This window comes from Monodelphis domestica, chromosome 3 (genome assembly GCF_027887165.1).
Source record: "Monodelphis domestica isolate mMonDom1 chromosome 3, mMonDom1.pri, whole genome shotgun sequence".
NCBI lineage: Eukaryota > Metazoa > Chordata > Mammalia > Didelphimorphia > Didelphidae > Monodelphis > Monodelphis domestica.
The window spans coordinates 113,632,752-113,650,616 of record NC_077229.1 but is presented as its reverse complement, the minus strand read 5'-3'; the positions used below and the strand labels follow the sequence as shown (position 1 = coordinate 113,650,616).

The window sequence follows — 17,865 nt, the reverse complement described above, 5'->3', positions numbered from 1 at the left end:
TGAATCTCCACATATTAGAGGAGGAAGACCCAAGTATTACATGAATTGATTGATTATTGCTGATAGTTTTGGAACACAAAGCTAGGCAGGAAGTTCTAGGTATAGTTCATGAAGTAAGTTACAGTACCAATAGGCTGAATAATTTAAATTCTGAATCTGAATGGATTACCTTACCTCAGAGTTGAAAATGATCTGAGAGAATTCACCTAGTCAAATTCAACAAAAATTCCCTCTACAACATCCTTAACAAGTAGTCTCTTATTTTTGCTTAAACATTTCCAGTAATGGAGAACTCTTAAAATCTCCTGGAATTGGACTTTTCCAATTGTTAAGAAAATTTCCCCTTACAACAGACCCTAAAATGCCTTTCATATTTCTACTGATTGATTAAAGTTCTTCTTGCTGGACATACTTCTTGAAATTTTTGAAAACATTTATTCTGCCACTACCACATTTTCTCTTCTCCAGGTGACAGATAGATGGATAGACAGACAGATAGATAGATAGATATTCAGGTAGGTATTTAGTGTCAGGGATACAAAGAGGAGCAATTCAAACATGCCCTGCCTTTGGGATGCTTATATTCTAATAATAAGAGAAAGACAACAAATAAAGAGAGAGAGAGAGAGAGAGAGAGAGAGAGAGAGAGAGAGAGAGAGAGAGAGAGAGAGAGAGAGAGAGAGAGTTCTGCATAGTGTGGAGATGGTCTGGATTCCAAGTTTCTTTGACTATTTCCTACATTACACAGTATTCCAGAGCCACCTCACTAGGTTGGTCGCCCTCTCGACATGCTCCAGGTTGACTGTGCCCTTCCTAAAAAATAAAGGCCCCAAACTGAATGTTCCATGTGGGGTCTGACATGGGGAGGTCAAGTCCTCTGCTTTTTACAACCTTGGGAAAATCACCTAACCAGTTCTAAAGCAGAATTGAACTAACAAAAGGTGTCCTAATGGTAATAAAATGTTTCAGCAACTCCATTCAGCTTTTCCAGTGAGAGCTCCATCTGTAGTGTTTCAGACTATATAAACAGCACATAGAGTAACTCTGAATTAGAAGAAATCTGAAAGGAACTGAACTTGTTTATGAGAAGTTGTGATGTTCTATCTGTGGGGACTGAGAACTAGAAGTTAAGATCTGAATCATACAGCTCCAAATCTCTCCATCAATTCCCTGTAATAACCTCCATCCATACTATCTGGGAGCCTCTGGAGAATAAGGGTTCTTGCACTCTTCTGGTTTGGGGAATGGGGAGGCAGGATGGGAGAGGGTAAAAAACATGGAAAAGATCCTAGGGTGACTCAAGAGCAGGTTCTACCTGATTTTGTCTAGGTGTGCTCATTTAAATTGGCCCAGCACCTGCTTTAGCTAGACTAGATTGTATAATTAGGTTCCTAATGTCAGGTTCCATTCTGATGGCACTTTACAGTTTATCACATGTTCTGGGCATAACAACCTCCAAATCATGTGAAAACATCTGACTAAAAAGTCAGTTATTTTTGCTATGCTGATATTTTGTGAAAGGTTTTTTTTTTAATTTTATTTTTTAAAATATCATTGTTGCTCTTGCCCATACTACTTCAGGAAATGGTGTGGAGAGACCTTGTGGCAAAAGATCTTTAGTACCTAAAAAAACAATACTGCCACCTCCTGGTAACAACCATAAACTGCAGGGTCCAGGTTACTTCTGATCTGGAGATGGTTCAGAAAGTAGCTTGATGACTCAACCCTCTTTACAGAGACAAGCACGGTGGTCACATGACTATTGAAAATGAGTGATATAGCCTTTGGTGAGAGTTCACTCAACTTTGGAATCAAATTGGTACAGTTCTTCCAAAATATTCTTTTATTCCTCTATTTCTAAGACTTATCAAAGAGCCAGGGTTGTAAGTAATAGGAATCCTCACTCTTTTTTAAAAGCACTGTACTATCTAATTCGTAGAAAGGCTGCGGTGGTTAAATTAAAACCACCATGAAAGAAAAAGGGGGAAAAAAGTTGGGGAAACAATTGGTAAGTAAAATTTTGTGCAAAACATCTTGGCACTATTTTTAAAAAATGTTTAAATTTTATTTGCTACAAACATGGCTTCAAAACTCTCAGCCTTTACTTCAAAATGTCTCTATGTGCAATCCCTATGGGATCAATTAATCTTTACAATAAAAATGGAAAATTAATTCCATAATAAGTTCTAAGGAAAAGGTCAGTTGTACCACCCAAGGGAAATTCATTTCCCTAGTTTGTTTTGTTTTAGATAGGTTTTCAAAGAGATGTGAATGAAGATAAATATCTTATAGTTAAATATTTTGGGGTCCTATTTATTTCCAAGGGAAAAATTTCATTTCAAGAGAAAAAAAAAGCTTCTTTTCTGATATATTGGAGAATGTGTTCTATATAGTAGAGTCTACATCTTAGCTTTTCTAATAATTTACTCATCAACTATTCTCTCAGCATTTATAGGCACTGTGGGATAATGAAAAGAACACTGAACTTGAAGTCAGAAGACACAGGTTTGATTTCTTACTCTGACAATTATGAATTGTTTGGTTCATGGCAAGTATTTAACCTTTCTGAGTCTCTTCTGCAAGGTGATAATGTGGGTTATTGTTATTACTATTATTCTGCCTTTGACAATACCCAAACAACTCAGTATCCATTTCAAAAAACTTCCCATTTCCTCACTTTTGAATAGATGAGCTTTTAAATTCTCAATACAAGAATCACATAAACAGGAAAATTACAATGGGATGTATGATTAAGGCACCTGGCATTGGAATATTGAAAGAGAGGAGAAGGCCATGGACAAACTAATAAGAAACATTTACATTCAGATAATGAGGAGGTAGTGAAAGAGACAGAAGAAGCTGTTAAAAATATAAATATCATGTCTTTGAAGTGAAAAGAGAGATTATTACTTAGAAGTGAATCACCGATAGTTTCAAAAGCTACAGAAAAGTGGAAGATATAGAATGAAAAAATAAAGCTCACTGAATATGATCACTGGCGATCTTAGAGTGTGCATTATAATTGCAGGAACAGAAGTCAAATTTCTAGGAGTTGAGGAAAGAGTAGAAGTGAATATGTATAGACACTGAGAATATAGAGCTTTTTTTAGATCTTCTGAAAGGATAAGGGGAGATAGAGACAAGCTAAAACTATATATGTAAGTAGAAGAGAAGAAGACAGTGAAAAGGGAGAGAATGAAGAATGAAAAAGAAAGGATCACAGCTGGAACAAGATCTGGGAGAAGGTGCAAAGGAAAGAGATCCAAAGGGATTAGTCTTGGTGAATAATAGGTAAGTCATTTATCTTGTGCCCAGAGGGGAAAAGGATAGGTGATAAACCTAAGAAATTTTAAAGGAGAAAGAGGGAAGGTGATTGAATTCACACAAAGCCATGAGTGGCCTTTAGGTTTCCTTCCTCCAGATCCATTGTTCTTTCTTCTCTATTGTTCTGTCAGGTCCACAAATTCAAATGGAAGACCCCTTCACAGGATATAAGGAAGTTTCTCACAGTGATCTGAAATCACTCTAAAGTCTTCAGAGAGATTCTGCTAAGATACATCTAAAAAAATACTTTTGGAAAAATGACTTTTCCACAGCATGCATGCCTATGAAATGTCTCATCATTGATATTTGAAGTCTGTGGAAATGAATATCCAGAAAGATTAAGTGATTTGTCTGAGGTTCTATAATGACTCAGGGGAATAGTTAGACATTAAACGCCAGGACAGCTCAAGGACTAAACCCTGGCCAAGCAAATCTCTCTATGGATGAGGTGTCTATGCCTGTGTTTAATTGGGAAGTGATGACACTGCTGTAAACCCTTCCAAAGAAAGGATAATAATAAGCCCACTCAACAGCACACAACTTGAATAAGATGAGAGGCCCTAATTATGGACCAAATGGATAAGAGTGAACTGGTTCCTGCAATGGCCATTAATAACACAATGCAGGAATACGTTATAAGTATTCTTCAGCCTCAAATGTGAGAAATTCCATTAACAGCATATCATGAAATTGCTGCAGCTTTTCTTGACTCCCATCGCTAAATGTGTCAGTTATTTAAAATGCCACAAAAAAGAACATATTATATTTACGGGCACTGGCCAAACCTTGTCAAAATTATTTGAAGGGTTCTTCATGTTACTTATAGGAAGTAGGAAATGAATCATGGGACACCGTTAAGCAAAGAGTTGCTGCTAACTAGATTGTAGAGATAAGATTCTCAACTTTGGAAAGAATCTTTTACCTAATTTACCTAATTCAAATCCTTGGTAAAGTGCAAAACCTGTATAAATACTTCTACAATTTGTCATCCTGCCACCCCCTGAATACTAGTGATGAAGTTAGAAGTTCATTTTAGCATTTGCCTAATATCTAACTGCAATTCAAACAAATATTAAACATCTAATGTACAGAGAACTGTGCAGGGAGAGAAATAAAGATGAACTAAAATAGAAATTTTGCTCTATTACAGCACTGTGAAACAATAAAGACAAATCCTCACATTTCTTATGGTACTTTAAGGTTTATAAAACACTTTCTTTAGAATAGTCCTATGAAGTAAGTAGGAAGAATATTGCATTAGAAAGAGTATTATACTTGTAGTCAGGAAACATTTACTTATTTTCAAGGTCCAAATACTTACTAGATGTGTATTTATCATAGGTAAATACAAAACTTTGTTGGCACTCAATTTCCTCAACTGTCAAGTGAGTAAAAATACTCTTTGTTCTTTTAAGGATTGTAAACCCTAAACTCTCATATAAATATAGGGCTTTATCAGTCAGGAATCTTCTAATCTAGAAAGGGGCTAATAATCATACATTTTTTTAGGGATGGAGGGAGACCAAATCTGATTTTATTGGTATAGGGAAATCCCAATGGGAAAAATCCTTCCACCAACATGGAAAGACATTTACTTTGCATCCTAGAGTCTTTAAAAAAAAGACTGTGCTGAGGGAGTTGAAGTGATTTATCCAAGACTACAAAGTTTGTTATGTGTCAGAAGTGGAGTTTGAACCAAGGTCTCACAGATTTTTGAGGACAGTTCTCTATGTACTACAAAAAGCTGCCCCTCTGTGAGGTAAGTAAAGGGTATTGTACTCAAATAATTGTAATGTGGTTGTAAGAAGTGTACACAGAGGAGGGAACATGCAACAAGGAGAAGGCTCTCTGGAAGAAATGATATTTGACCTTGGCTTTAATTTCACAGTACTACAGTGAGATAATTCACATTTTTTAAATGTTTATTCATTTAAATATTTTTCTATATTTACATGATTCATTTTTCCCCTTCCCTTTTTCTAAAGCCAACAGGCAATTCCACTGGGTTTTACAAATGTTGTCACTTAATACCTATTTCCATATTATTCATTTTTGCTATAGAGTGATCTTTTAAATCCTAAACCCCAAATCACATCCTCATATATACATGTGATAAGTGATAAGTAATATATTTTTCTTTTGCATTTCTACTCCTATAGTTCTTTCTCTTAATGTAGATAGCATTCTTTCACATAAATTCTTCAGAAGTGTCCTGGATTATTGCATTGCTACTAATAGCAAAATCCATTACATTGGATTGTTTCAAAATGTTTCATTCTCTGTATACAATGTTTTCCTGGTTCTGTTCATTTCACTATGCATCAGTTCACTGAAGTTCTCCCAGTTCATATAGAAATGCTCCATCATCATTCCTCACAGCACTATCATATACAAAAATTTGTTTAGCCATTCCCCAATTGAAGGACAACCTCTTATTTTCCAATTTTTTGCCACCACAAAGAGAGGGACTCCGAATATTTTTGTACATGTATTTTTCCTTAAGATAATTACATTTTAAGACTGAAGAAAAGATTAGATGACTTAAGATGGGTGGGATTTCAAATTGAGGGAGAGACTACTACCAAGTAGAAATCAAGTGATCAAGATATCACAAGAAATCAAGATATTGTCAAGAGCCTGGAGGTAGGAAAGAAGAAATATCCTTGAGAAGTATATAGCATTGTTGTTTTTCCCAAGCCTAGGGTGAGTAGAGAGGATAATATGAGATAATGCTGAAAAAAGATGGCATCCATGATACAAGGCTTTGAATACCAAATTAGCCTGAACTTTGCTCAGCAGATTAAAGGGAGGCACAGATGACTTTTAAGCAGATGAATGATGTGACAAAGTGGTTACAAAAGGAAAGCTGATCTGCTGCATGAACAGGATACAAGCAAGGGACAAAGAGTAGATGTAGGCTGGCCAGTCAGATAGAAGGCTACTGCAATGATCTGTTTGCTAGTCTGGGTTTGGCCCCTGGACTATGCAGAATCATTCTAAATCCTCTTTCCCATGACAACCCTTTGTGTTCATTTTCTCTCACCTAGAATTTTGCAAGACCTTCCTAATTGGTTTCTCTGTTCCAGATGGCAAAAAAGTGGCATAATGAAGAGAGCACTGGAATTGAAAGTAGGAAAGTGTGAATTCAAAACCGGCCTCGGATGCTTACTACATGATCCTAAGGAAGGCAATTAAACTCTTTCTAACTCAGTTTCCTCATCAGTAAAATGAGGATAATACTTTTCTTCTTAGGATTATTGTGAAGTTCAACTGAAATAATGTATGCAAAGCATTTTGCAAACCTTAAAGTCCTATGTAAATATTAGCTATTATTACTAGTATTATTGAGTCTCTTCCACTAGAACCATATTCCAAAGAGTTTCCAAAGTATCTTTCTTAAAGCTCAGGTCTAGCCATTTCACACAATTATTCAATAAACTTCAGTGCCTCTTCATTACCTTCAGAATCAAATATAAATCTTTCCTTGGCATTTAACACTCTTCACAAGCTGGTCACATCTTATTTTTCATACTAATTATACATTATTCCCTTCTACATACGCTATCATCTTGTCAAACTAGTCTTTTTCCTATTCCTCATAAACATAGCTCCTTTTCCCATCTCTATGCCTAAATAGTAGTCTTTGCCTGTCATTGACTCCTTCCCCTCCTCCACCTCTTGGAACCCCTGGTTTCCTTCTAGATTCCATTGGAAGTGTCACCTTTTGATACCTAGCTGATGGTACCTTTCCCTTGCAAGGTTGCTTTGTATCTGTTTTGTATGTGTTTCTGTATATACTTATATATTTTGCATATATACATATACATATACATATGTATATACACATAGACTCCCATACTTCTACATGTGTATATTGTTCATCTGATAGAATATAAGTTCCTGGTAGGCATTGGTCCTTTTTGTATTTTGTATGCTCAGTGTCTAGCATAGTTCTTGACATAGAGCAGATGCTTTTATTGACTGACTGCTTAAAAAGGGGAAATTGCTATGGAAAGGATTCTAGGATAAAGTGGCAGTTAAGTGGTTCTTACCATACTGGTAAGAATTCAACAAATGAAAAAGAACATTCTATATATGATGTTGCTTAAAAAATGGTCAAAGAAGAATGCTATCCATTTCCAGAGAAAAAAACTGTTGGAGTCAAATGCAGATCAAAGCATACTATCTTTCACATTAGCTTATTTAAAGTTTTGTTTGAGGGTTTTGGTTTTATATGAGTATTCTCTCTTACAACAATGACCAATATGGAGGTATGTTTTGCATGATAATACATGTATAATTCAGTTCAAATTGCTTATCATCTCTGGGGGGGGGAGAAGAGAGGGTAAGAAACAATTTGGATTTTATTATTTCAGAAAAAGTATGTTGAAAATTTTAATTACATGTAATTGGGAAAATAAAATATTTTTGAATAAAGTATGAAGGAGGGACAAACAAATAAAAAAATTAAAAAATGATCAAAGTCATGGAGGATCAGAGAGTGGAATACTTTGGCTGAAACACAGAGTTTATGATGGGTAACAATATGAGATGAATATGGGTAAGTGGGATGACAACAAGTGCGGATGAACTTTGAATGCCAAGCAAAGGAATATGAGTTTTACTTGGGAAACAATGAAAAGCCCATTGATGATTTTTGAGTGGTATAATCAGCTCTCTTTATAAAAGAAATTATTCTGGCAACAAGGAAATAACATATTAATGGAGATAAAAGTCAGGAGGAGGAGTCAGATAGATCTGCTGCAATAGTCCAGCAACAGCTACATTATTAATATGAGGAGATTGTATAAGGGTGGTAGGTTTTGTGAATTAAGAAGAACTGATAGGACTTTTTAATGGATTTTTTTTTGAGAGGTGAGAAAGATGGTGGGAAGATAAGCCCAGAGTTGTAAATGATTAGGCAAATGAAAATAGTTTATTGAATTTATTAAGTATTTACTCTGTGCCTAGCTATGTACTAAACATGAGTGTCACAAAGATAAATAATAATTTAACAGAAGAGCATGTTTTTGTATGTGTTGAATTTGAGATGCTTATAGGACATCCAGGAGAAGACAATCCAAAGAGATAAAAGTCTAGAAAGCTAGAGCTCAGAACAGAGGACATTAGAATTAAAAAAAAAAGTTTAGGGATTGATCAACATAGATGTGGCAGTTGAAATTATGAGGATGAATGAGATTTTCAAGAGAGAGAGAGAGAGAGAGAGAGAAACAGAGAGAGAGAGAGAAAGAGAGAGAGAGAGATGAGAAGAGATCAAGGAAAGAATTTTAGGGAAAATCCAAGTTTAATAATTAATAAGAGGAAGAGGAAGCAGTACAAGAGTGGTTAAGGATATAAGAAAATAAAGAAGAAAAAGTTATCCAGTCAGAAGGAATGGTCATTTAGATAAAAAATAGCAAGAGATGTCTAGGAGAATAGGGACTGACAAAGAGCCATTAGATTTGATGATAAGGGAGATATTGTGGTCCTTTGAGAGCTTAGTAGACTGGCTGTTTGGACGCCAGATGGTGAAGAATTAAGAACGTAGTAGGTAGTGAATTGTGGAGGCACTGTGCATAGAAATATTTTTTAAAATTAGCAATGAAAAGGAAGATAGAGATGGGATGATGCTAGATGTTACTAGGCTAAGTGTTGGGGATAGGAATAATAAATATAAGTCTTCCACGACCAATATTGATCACCCTTTGAACTGAGTGCCTAAGTATTTATATTTGTCTGTATTTACTATTCTTTGGTTTCAATTCTGCAACAAGATGTCCCTTTCAGAATAAATTCACCACTACAAGTAACTTGAGTGTCTATTGACTCAGCCTCCCTCAGCCTCTCTCCCCCTCTGATTAGAAGGCTGGAGTGCAGACTCCTTATGCCTTTTCTTATAGAGGAAAGAAACTGGACTTTCAGCCCACTCTACTTTGTATCTGCTATTTTGCCAGTTTTCAATCTTTGAAGAAGGTTCCATAAAATCAGGAACCTCCTGATATGTCCTTACCCTGCTTTCCTGCTTCCGTTTCCGTGTTGCCTCCACCTTTAGAGTATAAGTTACTTGAAGACAAAGACTCCCTTTGTAATAATTGTATTTATGTCCCTGGCACATAGCAAGTGCTTAACAAATGTTTATTGGATTTTTACTAGACTATAAGCACCTTAAAGTGAAGAATCTTCCACAGAACTTAGCACAAAATTAAGCTCTGTATGGGAAACAGGAACACTATATGTAGTAATATTTGTTGATTACTTATGATCTCTTATATTCTTACCCTTTAGTTAAGTAATTTAATTCAATAAATATTTAGCAAGGGAAACCCTTTGTTTCTTTGGCACTGAGGAAAAAAAATCATCCAGACATAGTTCTTTGTCCTCAAGTAGCTCACAATTTCACATGGGGATAGAAGCAAAAGAGAGATAAGAGGACTGCACAGGTAGGATAGAAATGAATGAGGGAGAAAGAGAAGAGAAGTAGAAGTAACTTCAGTATATACATCTCTCTTATCTCCAAACTAGGTTCTGCTTCAGAGGAGGGATGGTTGGCTTGATGAAGTAGAAAAGGCACAGGACAACTGTATCCTAGCGCTGACTTTGTCATATATTTGTTAAGTGACCTTGGGAAAGTCCTGTTACTTTATTGGATCAGAAACAGAACTAAATGATGTCAAAGAGAACTTGTTAAAAGAATACATGAATGAATTAAGAGCTTATGATTCTTTATCTATTCTGATAAATTCAATGATTTTTGCCACTTCAAAATGACATTAGTTACTAAAGAATCACAATCTCTTTCATTCTCTTACAGGCTGGTTGATACTTCTTTTCACATAACTACTCTTCATATTTGCCACTTCAGAGAGTGAGTCATCCTCACCAATTGTGAAATATTGGCTGACTGGAGGCTAACTTAACAGCTCCATATTATTAATTCAGAGATATAATGAATGGGAAGATTAGAGAAATGTTCCTGAACTGCAAATGGAAGATATATACCAGTGCTTCTCATTTTGTTTCATTGTATTTTTCCAGAGAGACCAATTTGATTGACTTGTTGACTACTAAAGCAATAGAGTAATCTTGGAAAATCCCGGGGTTATCTTGTGAACCCAACCTCAGTGTTCCTGGATCACTACCATTTCTCCCATTTCATTGATGGGAAGAATCTGAAATTCCATAAGGGTAATAAAAGCAACCAAAAAAACATGATTTCTAAGGAGCTAAATAATTTTCAATCTAATTGCTTACATAGATTATCATTTCTACTTTCTACATGCACTCATCCTTGAATAATGTAATTATAGCATCTACAATTATAAGAGGCACCATAGAGTATCTGATCCACCCCATATCTCCATAGGAAATCCTTTTACAATGCTATCAACAAGTGCTTGAATAATCTTAACCTGACAATCTTTATTGACAAGTGATTTACCATGTTGCATGGCAGCATATTTAACTTTTGGACAGCTGAAAATACTAGCTTCTAATGCATCTAGTCTTCCCTCCTGTTCCACTTAATTCAAATTCTGCACTTTGGGGCCAAGCAAAGCAAGGTTAAACTTCTTTTATATGAAAGTCCTTCATATATTTGGACAAGTACTATGGTTCCTCTCCATCCTGACCCTGCTTGGAGCTGGCTAAACAATACAGACCTCAAATAGAAGGGAGTAGTGGCCTTTTTTCAGTTCCAATCTTATTTGACCCCTCTGAAGTTTTTGAAATTGTTGACCATACTCTTTCAAAATATTCTTTTGTGAGAGCAGTGGATTTGGAGTCAGGGAGTCTGACTGTGTTAGTATTAACACTGTGACCTTATTTCTACTAACTACTAACCACTTTTCACCCTTTTACCTTAATAAGGAGGATAACTTCATAAGTTTGTTATAAGAATCAAATGAAATAATATACTTAAATCCTTTACAACTGTATTCTATAAATATATTGTCATCATACTTACTGATCAAGCATTATTATTATTTTTGGAAGCAGTCATTGACTTGTCAATTTTTAAAAAAATCCCTTTAAACCATTCTAAATATTAGAAGGTGCTCATTCAGGGTATTCCAATAAACTTCTAGGATAAGCAGAGATCAGGTCACTGTTTAATCATTTCAGAGACTTCCTCTCTTATGAACAGAGCAATTATAGCTGAGAAACCCAAAGATAAAGGTCAGAAATGTAGAGGGCTAATCCTAGTACTGTTGGGGATAATACTCAATAGGATATTTAAATTCTGGCTCTCTGTGGTTAGAAAAAAATCAGCATCTAAAGAAATTCATGGTTCCTTTTTAGTGCAGCTAGGAACCCACTTAGTGTTTATAGGGCATTGAGGGAGAAGTTGAGTTATTCCCTATCTTCACAAGACTGATGCTAGGAATAATATCTTTCAATAAGAAGGGGTTATCATATGTAAAGCATGGACTAGTAGATTAGATTTAGAGAATGTGAGAGCTGAGAGAGACCATAGACACAGAATATTAAGAGTTGAAGAGGAACTTAGTACATAAAATATTAGACCAGAGAACATAAAATGTTAGTTGGAGTGGACCAAGGGGTAATCTTTATTCCCTCACGAGAGAAACCTGAGGACCACAGAAAAGGAATGCTTTGCCTAACAATCAAATTTGTCTCCCTTTCTAGAATTATTATAGTTTTGGAACTTTAACATGAGTCTCCTTATTACTATTCTACTACTTACTGGTCCATAATGTAGATATAGGCTTAATCTCCTGAACATCTGGAATCTTTTATCTGAATAAAAATCAATCTACCTTTTTTTTTTGTTTGTTTAATTTCTTAGCATTGAGCCTTGCATTTGCTTGTTTAATCAAATTAAATATCTCCCTTAATTTTCTAATGAATGTTGCCTTTGGACATTTAAGAAATGCACTGATTTCTTGTGGAAGGTATTGTTTTCCCGCCTGTTCATCTTTTCATGAATAGAATGTCATGGACAGTCACATGCTAGTATATAAATAAGACTATGATTGTGTGTTCTCACATCCTGAATATGAAAATACTTGCAGAGTTAAGCTGAAGATTGCCATCTGAATATAATGGCTAACATTTTCTACTAAGTAGGTAAAAAACAGGGCCACATTGACAAAAAGTACAAGAGAATTAGAAAATGTTTCATTGCGGTAATATCCTGCCATTTTTCAATATGCAAGTGGCCAAGTCAATTAATATTTATTTACTGTGAGTCTGTTATGGGCCCACAACACAGGGATGTGACATAATATTCAAAGCCTACCAGGACAAAAGCATTTTGTCATATGCCCTTTAATCACCATTATGAAAACTGAGTGAGAACAAATCCAGTAAGATTATAAATTGGTTTGAAGAAAAGTAGTTAAATAATTAAAATAAGTTAATAATCCACATTTATAAAGTGTCATCATTTTTCAGCACTTTATATCTATTATCCTAGTATTTCTTAAACATTTTGGCCACATTGCACTTACAGGCTTATAATAACATGAAGGAATTGTTATTCCAGAGTTGAGAAAGGGAGAGGTGTTGGGAATCCTTGAGCAAATTAAACAAATAGCACCTATTTTGATTCTGAAATATTATCATATGTAATAAGTATTTTGTATATAATCATGAATAAAATTTCATCTTAAATATTTTAGAGAGTACACTATCATTATTACTGAAATATTCTCATTGAATCATATTATATTTGGTATTCCAAATCAAAATTCCTTAAAATTTTATTTTTCCAGTCTCATATTAGTCATGTGAAGAAGGAAGGGCAGTGACTATGATTCCCATTTTATTGATGAAGAAATTGAAGCTTGTGAATTTCAAAACTACTCAACCCTGTTCAAACCATTCTTTAGATGATCGGATTTAGCTATTTCCTGATCAATAACAGTAGAGATACTTGGAATAACAGAATCAGGTCTTGGAAACTACAATCTCCACCCTACTCAGGGTAAAAAGATTTAGGAAGGGCTGCAGCAAAACTCAAGATTTAATTGTTTGAGAATATGGCCTTCAACGGACATGTGCAAAAAGGACAGACCTCTGGGCGGTCCTGGGTTAAGCTAGAGCCACCATTGGCACAGGTGAGACACAGGAAGTGAGGTAGAGGACAGCTCAGGAGTTCTGGGGACTTCCTGTGTGAAGGGAGAGAGATGGTTGGAGCCTGGTGCTTGGAGTGGAGGAGCCCACAGACTGTTTCTCCATTTTGGTCACGTGAGTGATAGGAACTGATCTCTTTTTCTTTGCCTCGGCTATCCAGGGCTTTGGACCTCTGGCTCAGCCTAAGCAGAGTGGGTATTTAAGCCCTGTTTCCTTCTCTCCCCTTTCCCTCTCTCCCTCTAATACTTTTCTTCCTCCTGTTTGTAATTAAAACACCATAAAAAAAAGATTGACAGCTGACTTGAGTTTTCATTTAGGAATTACATAGCTGAATTCCTTGGTGACCTTAAATTAATATATATCAGTCTTTTAAAGTGATTTCCATATCACAAGCTCAGAAAGATTTAGTGACTTGTCTATGGTCACATAGTTTGGAATTGAACCTAAGTTTTCTGAATGAAGTCCAGTGATTTTTCTACTTCATGCTGCTGACTCTCAAAGATTCCTAAGTATAGCAAATGTGACCAGAACATTTCATAAATTCACAATCCAGTTGGAAAAATAAATAAATTAAGTATATGTGTATGTATACACACATATGCATGTGTGCATATACACAGAGACTAAAAAAAAATACCACATATATCTGAATTTAGAGATGGTAGGAGTAGTGGTGTGAGGCTGCAGAATTCTTAGAATTGGCTGCCAAAATTGTACTGAATTTGAGTAAAAAACAAAACAAAACAGATGGTTAGGTAGATTTTGAAACTATATGGCATTTCTTAAATGCAAGAGTAAACTCTAATATGAATGGAGCTGTCACCCAGAATGGCAAGCTATCTGATTTACTGTTATTCACCTTCTGCTTTTCCTAACTCATTTTAATGGTAATGTAAAGCCTTTAGATAAGCTAACACTACTAAGGGTGTAAATCTGTTCAAATTTTTAATGATGACACATATAACTGATGTGAAAGACAAAAAGACAGAGGAAAAGAGAATGTAGGAATTCTGTTATAGAGGAGATAGGAAAAATTAACTGTTGATGTGAACAATTCAGCTCCAAGTAAGCAATTATTCAATGAAAGAGATAGGATATAGTCTTTATCTTTACTAGGATCATAGTATGTTAGAACTAGAAGGGATCCTAAAACAAAGAATGTTAGACAAGGTAAAAACAAAACAAACAAAACTAAACAAAACAGCATAGAGATCCTTTGGCCTAGGGGTTCTTAATAGTTTTTTTTTTTCATCCCCGGGGTTCTTAGGCAGTCTGGTGAAGCCCATGGACCTTTTCTAAGAATAATGATGTTAAATTCATCAAATAAAACATGTAAGATTACAAAGGAAACCAATTATATTGATATGCCACGATAGAAAAAAATTTAAAGCCTTGCAATTTAGTTCTATCCTTTTTCAAGATAAAAAAAGGGAAGTGGAGAGAAGGAAGCAATTTGCTAAGTATAGTTAATCTAGTAGCAACAGCAAGATTTGTGGATGGTAGGTGGGGTCAGAAGCAATATAAGAAAACATATATCAAAAGAACACAGATTCTCAGACCAGCATTCATCTTGCTTCATTATCTTCTGTCTTTACTTTAAGAGGAACAGAATATTTGATAAATTCTTGATACCCTGCTGACTTTTGCCTTTCATATAGTGAGCTCCCTGTCACTGGAGGTATTCAAGAGAAAAATCATTTTTGTCAAAGATGGTGTAAAAAAAAAAGGATTCTAATACACACATATACACACACGCATCTGCACAATGACAACAACAATAACTAGAGGGAAGGAGGATGGAATAGATAATTTAAAAGTTACAAATTTCTTGGAGAATTGGAAAGGGACACAGAGCATTCTTGATTAGAATACCATCTACAGAATTACTGGCAAATTGTACTAGAGACCCAAGGGAGGCAAGTAAATCCCAGGAAGTCAGCAGGCATCAGAGAGCATATGGGAACTGAGGGGTCAGGGATCTTCTAAGAAAGGAAGACTGGGCACAAATAGCAAGGAAAGGACCCTGAAACAGAGCGAACACACCAAGTCAGCCTCAACCTAGAGATTTGCGGAACGGGAAGAAAAAGGTCTGGCTGGATAATATGAAGGAGAGGATATAGTGTTGAAGGGGGTGGGGGAGAACAAAACACAGAACTATTATAGTTAAAAAAAACACAAACAACCTTCAGGAAAGGGATTCAATATAATTCCCTTAGGCCTCCACAAAGAGTTGTGAGCTCAAAATCTACACAGAGCCCTGAGACTGACTACTCTGGCTACCAACTCCTGGGAGTGCCAACCCCTCAAGATTGACAGTTCCCAAGGACAAAGAAATCTGGAGAACTTATATACCTCTTGAGGACCTGAGGAAGGGAAGAGTATGGTTGATTGGCTTTACAATGGCTACAAAAATGAGGAGTCCTAGATAGGATTATCAGGGAGAGACTGATGCTTTATGATGGACACAAAAGGGAAAGATCCAGTCAAGGGCTGGCCTACCTTAGAAAGGATCTTGACACAAAGAGAGAAACTACCAGAACAAAAGGAGGGCACTTCACACATGATTAAGACTGCTAGCTAGCTCCAGGTAAAATAATTTAAGGTCTATTGTTAACCCCAAACTTGTGAAGTTGGCCTTTTCCTCTGGGAGAAATTCTCACCTGACAAGGTCAACCTTGAGGTTTTTCAACTTTCAAGCTAAATGAACTTGGGAGGTTTTCAGGTCCCATGTGGCTACAAGTTTGGGGGTTTTTAGATTCCACGTTGACAATAGGAAGAGAGAAAAGAAAGTTCTCTGACTCCAGGCCTGGGCACATTACCACCCAATAAAAACACAAAATCAACTTCCTCTACTCTTTATCCCTCCACTCTCAAATGTAGGATCCACCTGAATGTAGGAAGAGATGGTAAGAGAGGTTCTGCCCAACTGATATCACAGATGGGAAAAACAAATGATGAGAAAATATTTTGAAAAGCAGAAAGCCTTACACAAATGTGTGGCAGCTATAAATGCAAGGTAGAGGTACAAAGATTTAGAAACAGAAGCAACCCCAGGGGTCACTTAATCCATCTTTCATTGTATTCTAACTAAGAGAATGAGCCCAAAGAGGTTAAAAAATTACTCTAGTCCACACAGGTCATAAATAGCAGAGCTACAATTAGAACTGAAGCCCTCTGATAACAAGTCCAATTATCTCTCACTCTATCATGATATTATTTTCATGGGGAAAAGTAAAGTAAGGTTAATCATTGAGTCCTGGCTCTGCCACATACCATTTATGTCACTTTGGGTAAGTTAAGTAACATATCTGGGCCTTCTTCAGAAAAATGAAGGGGTTGAACTAGAAGGCCTATGAATCTATGATTCAATGAATTGTGTAGTGGATCTTTGAGTGTTTCAGAAACTTAATGACACTTTAGTTATCACTGAAGGAAAACTGAATCAGCATGTTGTAGAGGTAATAATATAGAACTAAACCATTGCCACCAGTGTAGCAAAGAATTCAAAGTTAATGGTTACCAGAAGAGGTTGAAATGAACCTGGAGAAAAGATGATCTGGGTGGGAAGGAAGGAAGTGACAAGCCACGGCTCATCTGGAGTCAGTGATTAAGGCAGGGAGAGACCATGGAGCTTTCCCAGTTCCCCTGGTCCACAATGACCTTTAAAATGGGACCTGATATAGCACTTATTTTGACACTTTTCTAATTCACTTATTCTGTAAACTGTATTGTACTTAAGTGGGTTTGTGCTTTATCCCCTGGTGAGCTCTATAAAAGCAGGGGCCAGTGTTTTATCTAAAATTTGTCTGTTTCTTCAGTGCCTAGCCCAGGTCGTTGGGCAGTCATGGAAGGAAAACAGACAGGTGAAGGAGAAGAAAGGCTGGATTAAGGGAAGCTTAATAGTGGTCTTTAAATGTTAGAAAGGTTGGCATGTGGAAAAAATTAGATGAAGAAGAACATCTAAAGGTTTAAGTACTCTGATCAATGCAAGGACCTTTTCAGAAGATGGATGATGCCCCATTTCTAGAAGAGAGGTGATAGACTATCTGCACACTTCAGGCACAATCAATGTATAAAAATGCTTTACTTGACCATGCTTATTTATTTATTACAAGAGAGGGATTCAATTTGGAGGTATCTGCATTGAGGAAGTTATTAAGAGGGGGAGTTATTGCGTAGTGATATTGAAGCATAAAAAGGGGGGGAAGAAAAGAGCATCAGTGGAACATTAAAATTATACAGAAGAGAGCAGACGGAAATTCAAAAGTGTTATTATGGGATGTTTAAGGGAAAGAAACAAGAGGTAATCATATAAATATTTTGAGTTTATTGATGGGGAAATGGGATAGGAATGAGGGTAACAAGGAGAAGGGAAATTTCTAAATCTTATCCCCAAAACTAAATTCCCCTAATAACCATCCTATTGGCTAACTTCCTAAGCTAAAT

General features: G+C 36.0%; 1 protein-coding gene across 3 annotated transcripts in view; it reads right to left on the bottom strand.

The window, feature by feature from the left end:
- TRAPPC9 (trafficking protein particle complex subunit 9) overlaps nt 1-17,865 on the bottom strand; it is a 1,102,825-nt gene that overhangs the window by 219,376 nt on the left and 865,584 nt on the right. The gene's annotated exons all lie outside the window — the stretch shown is intronic.